Consider the following 12,186-nt stretch of genomic DNA (forward strand, 5'->3'; position numbering starts at 1 on the left):
CTCGATCCCAAGAGCCGGGACGGCGCAGGACGCTGTGGCGGACTCTCCATTATCCATCACAGAGCCGTCTGTGTAGAAGACCACTCGGTCTGCATAGTCGCCATATAGACGCTCGGCCGCCTCCTGAAATATGGCACAGCGGGGGGTGTTGCGCTTGGAACGCACTCGCGGTAGTTCCGTCTGTATGCTCAGCGGCCGATTTCGATGTGGCGGCGGCAGGGTAGGTGGAGCGATGGAGCGGTTTAGCGGCGTCCACTCGTCAAAGAGGCGCGCCACGTGCCCCATGCGCGAGTGCGGCGAATTGCGGAGCCTGGTTATGAGGTCTGCTGTGCCCTGCGCACGGTGAAGTCGCTCGATGTGATTGAGAGCCGCCCGCTCTGCCCGTAGTGAAACCGGCCAGGCCCCGAGCTCGGCGTAGGTGGGGCCCACCTGCGAGGTGTTGGGGAGTCCCGCAAAGCGACGCAGGGCCTTTCTGTGGTCGGCATCCAGCTGTTCCCACTGCCAAGCGCGGACACCAACCAGCGGGAGCGCATAGAGAGATCGCGCCACGGCTATACCTTCGTATAGTTGCCTCGCGAGTGGTATTGAGATTCCCTCGCCGCCTGCGAGGAGGCGGGCAACATACCCAGTGATGCGGCGATTCCCAGCTCGGAGTCCTTGCCCCGCCGTTTTCCACCGCAGCGCGTGATCAATGGTCACACCCAGGTACTTGACGCTGGTCTGCCAAGGGAGTGGGCTTCCGAAGAGGTGGAGCTGTGGTGTGTTTTTGCGGTAGCTCGGCCGGGGGTGCACCATCATTGCCAGAGTTTTCTCTGGCGAGATGTTTAGGCCGATGTTGCCCAGGTGGTTGACGACCGCATCCAGAGCACTCTGTAGTGCCGCGCGGACAGCTGGGCCTTCGTAGGTTGGACCGGAGGCAAGGATCGCCACATCGTCCGCGTAGACCGCCATTTGGACGTGGTGCCGGGAAGCGGGGAGACAGTGGGGCAGCCGGGCAAGCGCCAGGTTAAACAGGAACGGGCTCAGTACGCTTCCCTGCGGGACGCCGGAATGGATGGAGCGGGGCGAGCTGATGGAGTTGCCCACCCGCACCCGGAAAGTTCTGCCGCTAAGGAACGCCTGCACATATGCCAGCAGCTTGCCACTAACGCCCAGTGAGCGCACGGCAGCGAGGACGACGGCGTGTGGCAGCAGATCGAACGCGCTGCGTACATCCAACAAGATTAGGTATGACACCTCTCTTCGTCCCCTGGCATCCTCGAGAGCCGAGACCACCTGGGAAATGCAGTCCGCCGTGCAGCGGCCTCTCCGGAATCCGCTTTGTTCGGGCGCCAGAGCGCTGCACGCTGTGGCGATCCAGTCGAGGCGGAGCAGCGCGACAGCCTCGAGCGTCTTCCCGGCGGCCGAGGTCAATGAAACCGGCCTGTAAGAAGTAAGCGCTTTCTGCGGCTTCCCGGGCTTCCGGACGGGCACAACCAGGGCGCTCCTCCAATCTTCGGGGATGTCCCCACTGGCCCAGATTTGGTTATAGGCGGCAAGGAGCGCAGGGCGCTGGTGGCTCTCGATGTTGAGGAGCATCTGATACGTAATACCGTCCGCTCCGGGAGCACTGCGGCTGCCGCGTCGACGCTCGAGTATGTTGCCAAGCTCGTGGGGGGTGATATCCGCGTTGCAGAGCTCGGCTATCTCTGTCTGCAGCCGTGCTGGTAGAGCCGGGGGGCTGGACAGCGTGATGCCCAGCGGTGCCGAGCGAGGCGGCGCGAAGTGGTCAGCCAGGGCTTCCGTCAGCTGCGCCGTGCTGATACCGCGAGCGATGGCGATGGTAAGGACCGCGCAGCGAGGCACAGCAGGGTAGAGCATCGCGCGCAGTATCCTCCAGGGACGGCCAGGGCGACGGGAGTCACACAGTGCACCACACATTCGAGCCCAACTCCGTCTGCGGCAGCGGGCGGCGTGGCGACGACAGACGGCGTCCAAGCGATTGTACAGCGTCCAGTGTTCTGGTTTGCCAGTGCGGATGGCTCGCCGCTGGGCAACACGTCGTGCAGCGCGCACGTTGAGCAGTTTAATATCCGGGACTGGGTCACCCACAGTCACAGAGCACTTCACAGTTGCCACGCGCGCGCACTGGGCCACATGTCCGAAAAAATGTACTCCGTTAGGAGACCTGGTGCTGCAGCGCTCGCGAAACTCGCCCCACCGCACCACACTATACACACGCGTGGTGGCTTGATCACGGTGCACTGGGGTGAGCACTATTGGGTAGTGATCGGACCCCTGTGTGTCCGGCTCACACTCCCACTTGTATACACAGTTGGACGAGGTCAGCGTAATGTCATTTGCGCTGTGCTGCCCCACCCGCTGTACGTGCGTGGCCGCTCCGCTATTTATGATGCGAAGTCTCGCTCGCTCTAACATGTTTGGCTACCCGTTCAAGCAGGCGCTTGGTCGGTTGCGCGGGCCAATCCTGCTACCTCCTGTTCGCCGTCCGGACGGGGCTCTTGCGGCTTCGGTTTTGGAGTCGGCGGAGCTCCTCCTTAATACTCAGGTAGTAGTTGTAGTAGAGAACATTTATTCCAAAAAGGTAGGATAGAGGCTCGAAATTACAGATTTTGGGTGGAGTCCTTATTTCAGGACCACAATGTCCACCGCTGTTGCTCTTGCTTGGGATATCAGCTTTCTCTGTGTTGCCAAGTCAGAGCTGAGCAGGGCAGACTCCCACTGTTCCTCGGAGTGATGTTTGTCTAGTTCGGGGGGCTTGGGACCGGAGCAGCCCCATGTTACATGATATGTTGGAATTCTGCCACACCAGGGGCAGATTCTGTCATATCTGTAGGGGAAGATGATGGGGTATTTGTGTAGGTTAGGTGATGGGGTATTTGTGTAGGTTAGGAAAGGTGTTCGTCTGTAGTTGTTGCCAGTCCCTCGTCTCTGCCGCCGTTAGCTTACGGTGTGCGTGGTGGGGGATAGACTTGTCTGTGTTCGGAGAAGGAGGAGGCACTCGCCGTAGGGAGAGGGGTGAGGTCGGGGAGGTTAGTTGCTCGGTTAGTATATCCTCGAGCTAGACTCTCCGCGGCCTCGTTTTCCTCGAGCTCCTCGTGCCCAGGAGTCCAAGTGATTTGGTGCTTGCATGTGGAATTTTGAACTTGTGGGGTAGTCAGAATGGGAGCGACGGAGTGTGGAAGTCTGCCAGAGAGGAAGAGCCGACACGCCGACTGGGAGTCGGTAACAATTTTTAGCTCATTTCCCGTGGCATCGCCGTGCTGGATGGCGAGGCCAATTGCAGCAGTTTCTGCTACTGTGGGAGAGCAGTGTCGTAAGGAGGCGCTGGCGATTTTCTTGAAATTGGTGTCCAGGACGACCGCCACCGCGTTTGTAGATTCGGTGTACATGGCTGCGTCGACGTATACAGCATTTCGTGCCTGTCGGTGTGTGCGGCGCAGATTTCCAAGGTTGCGCGTCCAGCTTTGGTGGTGAGGAGGCATTCCTTTTGCGATGCTAGCTTCTATTGTGTTGGGCAGTCCCAGGTCCTCGAGGTGTCAGCTGGCCGTGTACATAGGGAGGCCTAACGCAAGTTTGTAGGCGGTACGGATGATGGCGTCGGCTTTGTCTCGCTCCTTCCCCAGAAGTGGTAGGAATGGGAGACCGTGTGACAGGCGGCTCATAACTAGAGCCTGTATCAGTCGAATTGTATCCTCCTCTCTCATGCATTTTCTGTTGCGGGTGGTGCGCCGAATCATGCGGGAGATCTGGTGGGCAGTTGTCCGGAGACGCTGTAACGTGTGGTTGGCTTTCCTGTCGTTCTGAAGCCAAAGGCCCAGGATGCGGATAAGAGGGACTTCCTTTATTCTCGTGCCTTCGAGGTAAAACTCGATGTCGCCGGGAGAATTGTAGGCATAGCCCCGAATGCGGATAATTTCGGATTTGTCAGGTGTGCAGCGGAGGCCGCAATTTGCTGCTTGTCTTTCTATGAAAGTGACTGCTTCTTGTAGGATGTTTTCTTTGTCGGCATGGGAACCCCAGGTGGACCAGATGGTGATATCATCGGCGTAGATAGTATAGCCGATGCCTTGAATAGCCTCCAGTGTTTTTGCCATGCCGATCCTATATTGAAGAGAGTAGAGATGATAGAGCCTTGGGGAGTGCCTTTGTTGGGTGTCTGCTCTCTGTCAGAGCGGACATCTCCCATGCCAATAGTGGCCGTGCGGTTGCTGAGAAAGTTTTTGATGTAGTTGAAGGTCTTGGGTCTGCAATCGAGGGCGTTGAGCTCTTTCAAGATGGCGTCGTGAGAAACGTTGTCAAAAGCGCCTTTCGAATCAAGTGCCATAATGAGGTGCTCGCCGCCTATCGGCATGTTACTGAGTACTTCTTCCTTGAGGAGGAAAGCGTCTTGTGTAGAAAGACCTTTCCTGAAGCCGATCATAGTGGGTGGAAAGAGGTTGTTCTCCTCTATGTAATTTTGGAAGCTGGTCTGGATAACGCGCTCGTATAGTTTGCTCAGGCAAGAGGTGAGGGAGATGGGTTGTAATGCTTCCAGGCTTGGTGGTTTGCCTGGTTTTGGGTAGTGATGATTTCGGAGTGTTTCCACTCTTCAGGGAGTTTTCCCGCCTCTCATAGGGTGTCATTTATTTATTTATTGGAAATACCTGCAGCGCCCGAAGGCATTATTGCAGGGGGGATGGGGATACATAACAGAAGAATAGGCCAAAAAAAAAGCAATACAACAAGGCATGACACAGCAAGTACAAAATGAATGAAATATGAAACAACAAAAAGACATGACGAAAAAAAAGCCAACTAACCAAATGATGCTGGACCAACAAGAACGAAGACCGCGTGACTAAAAAAAGCCAAAAGAAGGACCTCGATCGGCGACTCGCCCAGGTTTCGAATCATCCGATTTGTGACCTTGTCCGCGCCAGCTGCCGTGTTGCGTGTGGCAGATCGAGCCGCGGCGTAAACCTCGGCAGTGGTGATGGGGTCGTCCAGCCTCTTATTTGGCCCTCCGGTGTACGAGATTGTGCTGGGAGGATGTGGTGTACCGATGTATTTGGTTTTGAGGGCGGTGAGGAGGGCCGCGTCGTCTCCGGGGTACAGATGGGCGATTTTCTTGAGTGTACTGTTAGCGGCAGACCGCGATGTTTGCGGATCGACGAGGCTGCGGAGGATCGCCCAGGTGCCGGAGGTCCCCAGCGTGCCGCGTAGTGACTCGCAAAATTCCTCCCAATTCTGTTGAGAGAGGTGTTGTGCATACTCTTGTGCTTCTGCCGTGATCTGTGCTATGCGGAGTCTCAGCTAGGGGACGATTGAGGCGTTGGCGTTTCCATCTGCAAACCAGAGTCCGTCGGGTCTGCACTACTTCAGAAGGTGACGATCGACCGCCGGATTATCGGGTGTGCATTGTACTTCGGTGGTGGCCTCCTTGTGTGCTTTGCGAATCTGTTCACTTCATTCGCTGATTGATTAAATGGGGCCTTCCGGAAAGGGCTGTGCACGGTATTTAGCCCAGTCCGTGATTTTGGCTGATCCCAGGGTGCGGCGAATGTTTGCGGAGGTGATAGACGTGCTTACGATGTAGTGGTTGCTACCTAAGCTCCCTCCGAGATTCGTCCACGTAGCGTTATGGATGTTCTTGGCGATTGTAAGGTCACGGCATGAATTGCGCGTGACGCTGTTTCATTCGCGGGTTGGGTATAAAGGATCAGTAAGTATTTCCAGGCCCAGGGCATCCCGAGCTCTTCACCACGCAGCGAGTTCGTTGTGTAGCCCCATTCCCTGTGGGGGCATTAAAGTCCCCGAGTGCGATAAGCTGATGCGAAACAGCTAGCTGATCTGCCTCTTGAAGTATATCAGAGAAATCGGCCTTGGTTGCTCGTGGGGGGTGATACACGTTCAGAACGAAGGTGCTCTTGCGGCCCCTCTTGTTGGGAATGACCTCGATCATGTTGTATTTGATCTCCTGTTCTCTCAAGGAGTGTTCGACCACCGTGATGTCCTTAGAAACAAGGGTGGCAACTTTTGGCGAGCTCGCGTTATGGACTGTGTAATATCCTGGGAGAGTCGGCGCCGGGTCGGCTCCTACCTCTTGCAGGCAGATTATATTGGGTCGAATTGGGGGTGGCATTGATGTATTGTTTCAAGAGGCTTTGTTTTCTCCTGAAACTTCGGCAATTCCATTGCCAGATCTCTAGGCGGTCAGGAGTGCCTGATTTAGAGAGCGGAGCCATCCTGGTTGCTGGTAAAGCTCCTGACAGATTCGTTGTCGCTACTCATAGCGACCGCCGCGGTCGCGGACCGGTAGGTTTTTGCTCCAGGGTTGTCAGAGCGGGTAACACGTTTTCTGCTAGGGGCTTTGGTGTTTATCAGTGCTTGTAGGGTAACAAATTTGGCGTCATGTGCGTTCAGGCGCGCGCCTGTTTGCGATTTGGGCTGAGAGCTGGGAGGTGAATGTTTTGAGAAGGGGGCCTATGTTGTTCATGATGCTATTCGAGAGACGTCCCTCTTTTTCTTCATATGTGTTGGGGAGGGGGGGGGGGGGTTGTCGGTTGGCGAGGTGCGGGAGTGGGTGTCGCCACTGGTGGTAGAAGTGGTTTGGGGAAGTCTCAACGTCCCGGGGCGCGGGAGGGGGGGGGGGGGAGTTTGGACATGGGGGTGGTGAGAGGAGTGCACTTGCGGGCTAGCTCCGCTACCTGGGATTGTAGCTTGTCGATAGTGTGTGCCATTTCTTTCTCAGTCTGAGCATTTGGGTGGAGTTGGTGTGTTCGAAGGAACAGTGGGAGAGTTCTTAACGAGCTTTGCCCAGCTCACCTTTTTGTCCGTGGCCTTGGCTTGCCCCTGGTGTGGCCGGCTAATTGGCTTCTTTTGCTTGGGGGCAGGGGGGGGGGGGGGGGAGGGGTTGGCCGGTTGGTGGAGACGGATCTCGATCTGCTCCTACTGCTGCGGCTTTGGCTGGATCACTCGTCGTCCGTGCTGAACCAGCGTGGCGTGCGAGTTCGGGCCTGCTTGTCTTTCCTGGACCGGTGTTGTTCCTTGATGGGTGGGGTGGAGAATCGGACGGATGGTGGCTTTTGCTTGAGTGATTTGAACCGATTGGGGCACTCCTTGCTGCCGATTTCGTGTGTTCCTCCGCACAGAGCACACTTCGGCAGGCACTAATGTCCGTCAGGAAAATTTGGGGCCCCGCATTTCCTGCAGGCCGCCAGGTCTGGTGTGGGGCACACATCGGATCGATGACCCGGCTGCATGCACACATAGCAGAATTGTCGTGCTGGGCGGTACAGATGGCAGCGAAACTCCGCGCTCTTGAAGTACACTACTTTGGGGGTGGTCGGGCCGTTGAAAGTGATATGCATTGACGATGTTTTGCCCGTGCGTCGTATGTCGACTACGGTGGTCCCGCGTGAGCGGATGTATAGGCCCGTCTGGAGAGCTTCCGCTGTCAGAATGGTCCGGAATTCCATGGATTACGCCCCGTCTGTCGTGCTCTGTGAAAGGTATGTAGGCGTTCACGTCATGGGTGGGGTCTCCAAGGGACAGTGCCTTGATTTGTCGAAGTTCGTTGGCAACTTCTGCGTGCGGAGTGCTCGTTACGAGGATATTTGATCCGTAGTGGGGGTGAAGGAGGTACCTTCCTTCCACCTGCTGCGGTTCTGGGCAGGCGTTGCTTACTGCTTGGGCAAGATCGAGGTTTGAGAAGTTCTTTAAAGCGAGTCCTCGGCGAGGTCAGATCACGATTTTGATGTCCGTTTGCGGTAGAGGCGGGAGGCGAACTCGAAGGCCGCGTTTCTTTGGCGTGGGATGTTTGTGATTTGGCGGGGGTTTCTGGGAGTCGGTGCTGCCCTGCACTTGGCTGTTGTTTTCAGTCCGGGCTGCTTTGCGAAGCTTCCTTTCTTGATTTCTGCTCAAGGCTATCTTCCAGCCGTTGGGCAGGGGGGGGGGGGGGGGGTAGTAGGCGGTGGCGAGGCCGGGGACGAACTGGTCGTCGGAGCGTTCTCCGTTCGGTCTTGAGAGTCGTTTAAGTCCATGTCGGAATCCAAGACTTCATTTGTTGTGGGTGGTAGGGACACCTCCGAGCTCATTTTCAGCGCAGCGTGGCGCGGGGCGAGGCGTGGGCAGGAGGACGGCTGCGGTGTCGGGATGGTCAGGGGATCCACGGGAGAAGTAGCGGGAAACATGGGCACTCCTCACAGGGAGGGGGAGCGGGTGGCGCTACCGAGGTCTTCGGAGTAAACTTCGGAGAGATGCACGGGCGCGTCCGCTCTCCTCGCAAGGTGGCGAGCGAGTCCTAATACTCAGGTGGCGTGCGATAGGACAGAGGAGGACGCGCCCTCCCACGTTGCACTGCGGGAGGAGGCGGCTGCTTTTGATCTGTGTGGGCCGGACGTTCGGCCTTTCGCGCGCGACGAGATTGCGTTGGCGGTCTCGCGTGTGCGCACCGTGACGGCGGTGGGACTGTATGGTCTCACGCCTAGGATGGTGCGTGCATTGTGGGAGGACCACCCGCGATTCATCCAGCTCATCTTTAATGCGGCGCTGCGAGTGGGGCACTTTCCCAAGTTGTGGCGTCGCGGTCGCATGGTTTTTCTGCCGAAGCCCGGTAGGAGTCCGGAGCTGACCACTTCTTACCGGCTCTTTGTGATCAACTCTGCGCTCGGGATAGTTTTGGAGCGCCTCCTGTATGGCCGCTTATATCATTTCATGGCGGCTGGTGGCTTTCATCACACTGCCCAATTCGGTTTTACTCGGGGCCGTGGCGCCGTTCAGGCGCTTTTTGCCCTCGTTTCTAAATTGCGAGAGATTCGGGAGGCCGGCCGCTAATCACTCATGATCTCCATCGATTTTCAGGGAGCGTTTGACAGCGTGTGGCATCCTCTGGTGCTGGCCACGCTCGGCCGGTGGGGATGCCCGCGGAATCTCTACGTTCTGCTCAAGTCCTTTTTGGAGGACCGGGAGGACTCCAGCCCCTCTTCATCTTTGTTATTGTAACCGCTATTGTTTCTCAAGTACCATCTTGATATTAGCTGTTCCTAATTCAAGCCTTCTGCAGGGTTTGAAGGACCTATTTAATTGGAAATGAGAACCCGTGCACAGGGTGGAAAGCGTGTGATCTGCCAGGAAACACTGAGGCGGCCCCGAGAAGGGCCTTTATTAAGGTTGACAGCCGTTTTGTGCCTCTTCACTTGGCAGCGACGACACAGCGTGTGCGGTCCCCATGGTTTTGCCCCAGCTGTCGAAGCAATCCTCGGGCACGACCTTCGACATCTGATGTTTTTATTTAAAAAACACATGGACCAAAGTCGTGCTGTATGCAGTGCGATCGCCATGTGGTTCCACTGACGGCGAACAATCATCCACCTACCCCGGCTCTTTGGACAGATTCAGGAAACGACTGAAAAGAACAAAAGTAACGAGCAAACAAGTTAGAACGCAAAGAAACGAAGGCGCTCTGCGCTAATGCTGTAGCGAGGTCGAATATGTAAAATTTCACGGCTGGCGTCGATTTCTACAAAGCGCGGGTAGTCGCTACGGAAATAAACAAAGGCGCACTGGAGCTGGGTAAGTCTGCAGCTACAAGCACGAGTTTTTTGTCTCTACCGCCGATTTCCACACTGCGCGATCGTCATAACTTTTCTTGGACTTGCTGTTGAAGCTGACAGCGATCATAAAAATTAAGGCCACCGACTGTAGTGACAGAGGCTTGCCATTGAAAGGAACAAAGCCGTGCACTTTGTCAACCAGGCAACGAGGCCTAGCGCGAGTTTTATATCCGACTTGGACAAAGCGCGAGACGGCGCGCGCTTCTAACGCTTGCCGACGCAAAGAAACAAAGGCGCGCTGCGCTGGGATAATGCTGTAGCGAGGTCTAATATGTAAATTTTCACGGCTGCCGTCGATTACGACAAAGCGCGAGAAGTCTGTAAGGAATTAAACAAAGCTGCACTGCACTGGGTGAATGCTGGACACTTAGGCCAGGCGCGATTTCCACAATGCGCGAGTCGGAACTTCTGGACTTACCGTTACAGCTGATAGCGATCCTAAAGGGCAGATTGTAGTGGCAGAATTATCGTGGCCACTTTTACCCTGGACTTGCCACTGCAAAGGAACAAAGGCGCACTGGGGTCGATGCCCTGGCGTCTCGCCACGTGGTATCGGTCCGCGGCAAATAAGGACAGCATCGGCTCGCCAGAAGCATCCAGGAAACGATGCTGCAAAAAAAGTTACGTTACAAGCGCCGCAATTTGGCGAGTTCTGCACGAGAAAACTTGCGAAAACGTTGTTCAACCCTTACCTCGTGATTGAGAACGTGCACGCCCGACAAGCGCTTCATCGTGGCTGTCAGACGGCGGTTCAGATGGCGACGCCGGCGGTCCTCAAACCGCACCTTATGTGGGTCGTCGTAATGGAGTTGCAAAATTTTGAACACCAGCACGACGTGCTCCTGCAGCAGGAAAACGACGTCCTGGAATGCGCAAGGCATGTAGGTAAGCGGTACAGCACTTCATGAAGCGAAATTTGAGATAAAATGCGTACCTTTATGTCGCTGGCGATTTCTCGCGGGTCAGCGCCTTTTGGGGGTCGTCGCAATGTCGTGGAAGCAAGAACTGTACAGAAATTTCAGCTGCCTGCGCCGACGAGCGCACCACGCATAAAAAAAAGCCATACCTGGACAGCTTCCGAAACGCGTGTGCCGCCCCCTACGCTCACGAACGCCCGGCGGCCGGCCGGCCGGCCCTAGCGATTCCCTAGGCACTCTAGGGACAGGCCGAGAGAGGCGTGGCGACCCCACATCCGGTTGAGAACCAGGGCGAAGCGAAAAAACGTCACGCAGACACGCATCCCACCGACCAATCGGCGTTTCCAGCCCACCGACCCGCAAACGCTTCTGTTATTTTCACCCATGGATTATAGATATGGCTTGGCGTCATTTGTGATTTGTGAATCGCGGTCGTGCGGGCGCGGGCGTTTTGCATCGCTTGCTTGTTTGGTCGGCCTCTGGATGCTCTGGACGTGTGGTGTGGCACATTCGTTGTGAAAGGACGCTTGTGTGGTTTGTGTGCTCGCACTTGTGCAGTGCATGTGCCCTGGAAGGCGCTCCAGAAAAATGAGTCTTTTCGAAGCTTTCTCAGGAAAATATTGTCGTAATTGACCGTATGAAAATACGCTTTCATTTCGCGTAATGTATGGGTTATTCGAGTGGGCATATGTGCGCTCATAAGTTCCGAGCTTTCGTCTTGATTTGCGCAGAGTATAGGCAAGTTAGTAATGGGAATTATTTACAACGTGATCAGGCACGGTGGTTCTGCAGTCCCCGAGGCATCCGTCGGTCGAAGCGAGCAGCGGTCCCATACGTACAGGCTCGTCCACCCTGAACACGCGAGTGCGTGGCTGCACTCTCTGGAGGGCCACTGCGTTCGACACGGCCACTCGTCGCAGCCGAGTGGCGCAAAAGAAGTTGGACCTGCGCGTGGCGCTTCGCGTCATCTGCCATTTCGCTTCGATGCGCGGCCGTGTCGGACGCGGTGGCCCTCCAGAGAGCGCAACCATGCGCTCGCGTTATGACAAGAGAAGAAGGTTGCTAGTGACACGTCGACAGGACCAGATGGTATTCCGATTATATTAATAAAGAAGCTTTGACCAAAATCCAAGGAAACAATAATAGAGGTAGTGAAAAAAAATGGTAGTGGATGGCAAAGCCCCCAATGAATGGCGATCAAGTAGAATGAACATGATATATAAGGGAAAGGGGGACAAAGCTGACATAAGCAAATACCGTCCTTCAGAAACGCACTGCGACGAGTCTCAGTTGGCCTGAGCAGCTGTCTGTGGAAGGTATTTAGCAATGAAGAGGGAACATACCCGGAGCGTGCGAAGATGCGGTACGCGTGCGCTTCTTCGCTGCTATCGCGGTGGCCGCTTTAATCCCATAGAATCATCGCTATATTGGAATCTAGAAATTGTGTATTTTAAGGCGCAGGCGACAAGAATAAAGCGGATGGCAGAAATAAAACTGTCGGAGCGAACCCACGCAAGCGCATTTCGTACAGCGCTGTTTGTGCCGTCTGCCGCGGCATAGTTTCGTTTTTGTGCTGTCGTTCGCGCTAGCGTCGATGTAACTGCGCCAACAGACATCGCCTCCTGACAAAGAGAAGTGGATCCCTGTATCCATTCTCTATTCTTTTCACCGAC

The 12,186-nt window shown here is 55.8% G+C and overlaps 1 protein-coding gene and 1 long non-coding RNA gene across 3 annotated transcripts in view; one reads left to right on the plus strand and one right to left on the minus strand.

Annotated features, from left to right (window-relative positions):
* Positions 1–12,186, plus strand: part of LOC144096741 (uncharacterized) — a 52,281-nt gene that overhangs the window by 19,113 nt on the left and 20,982 nt on the right. The gene's annotated exons all lie outside the window — the stretch shown is intronic.
* LOC144097568 (uncharacterized) lies at positions 9,071–11,055 on the minus strand. 2 transcript variants are annotated; one of them, XR_013307069.1, is made up of 4 exons: positions 10,531–11,055; positions 10,289–10,459; positions 10,015–10,205; positions 9,071–9,388 (listed from the first exon to the last, which is right to left on the minus strand). It is a non-coding gene; the product is annotated as an uncharacterized LOC144097568 (long non-coding RNA). The 2 variants fall into 2 exon arrangements; XR_013307068.1 differs by having other exon boundaries at positions 9,073–9,388; positions 10,289–10,906.

This window comes from Amblyomma americanum, chromosome 7, assembly GCF_052857255.1.
Source record: "Amblyomma americanum isolate KBUSLIRL-KWMA chromosome 7, ASM5285725v1, whole genome shotgun sequence".
NCBI lineage: Eukaryota > Metazoa > Arthropoda > Arachnida > Ixodida > Ixodidae > Amblyomma > Amblyomma americanum.